A 1,200-nucleotide genomic window follows, 5' to 3' on the forward strand; every position below is an offset into this window, starting at 1 on the left:
GCCCAAGGAGCACCGGGACCCCACGAGGCTGCGTTTTCCTTAAAACCGGGCCCCACGATGTAGGAAAAACAAGAACACACACACACTTTTCAATTTAATTTTTTTGTTTCTGCAGCCCACAATGCCAAGGGTATTTAGTGTAGGTTATAAATTTCACTAAATTAAATTTTAAGAAAGGTATTGTCATGTCCTTCACGCATCTGCCTACCTACCTTCCTACCCATATCTTGATTTACAAACCATGCACGTTGTCAAATGTTTTTGCACAAACCAGAGGCAGAAGGAACATTAAAATTTTACTCAAGTTGTCACAATATGTGGTGTTTCTTTTTAAAGTTTAGGACCGCAAGTGCAGACAGAGGCCAGGAATCTTAACTTAAAGCTCAGGATTTATTTATAAAGTGACAAAACCAAAGATATTGTGGCAGCCAAACAAGAAAACTAACTGTGAGTCAGGAATAGGTCAAAGCAGACTTACCAGCCCAACCAGCCAGCCAACTAGGATCTCACCAGACATAATAAATGCCAAACTGTTTTTTGCCAGAATCAAAACAGGAGTGTATAAGGAGTCCGATCCCATCAGTAAGTCCAAACACCWGCACACTGAACCTGAGCAGGGGTGCGTGACAGGATCAGAAAACACACTGAATAGAGCAGACCAGGTAAAACATGAAACAGAACCAAAATACAGAAGCACTGAACTTGTTAAATACACACACACAAAAAATAAATGAACAGGTTTTGACAAGTACTAGTAAAATTACTTATGTAATACTGAAGTAAAAGAAAAGTATAAAGAGGAAACACATCTCAGTTACCCAAACCAAAATTCTCACTCATTTTAAGCAAATGTACCATATAGATTTTTAACATAATACATCTTATCTTTTTGTTTGTTTAAAGTGCACTTTTGGTTTGTTACAGAGCTACTTTATCTCCAAGGGTCATACAGACTGTTGTCCTTAGGATGAGGCAGGACKTCCAGTTTTATCCTCATTGGTTTTGTGGCTCGAGGTAAATCCCAGCTGTGAGGTATTTCAGTAGCTGCAGGCTTCCAGGGTTGTTGATCTCGCACTCGTACACGTAGACGTGCACATGCAAGCTTGTAATGCAACATTTGAAAGTTGAAAAATGTTCAACTTTTGTCGCTGTCGCTTGGCACTAATCAGTGAGGGTTTCATTGACTGACCGCTGAGAGGT

Source organism: Austrofundulus limnaeus, unplaced genomic scaffold (assembly GCF_001266775.1).
Source record: "Austrofundulus limnaeus strain Quisiro unplaced genomic scaffold, Austrofundulus_limnaeus-1.0 Scaffold132, whole genome shotgun sequence".
NCBI classification, from domain to species: Eukaryota; Metazoa; Chordata; class Actinopteri; order Cyprinodontiformes; family Rivulidae; genus Austrofundulus; species Austrofundulus limnaeus.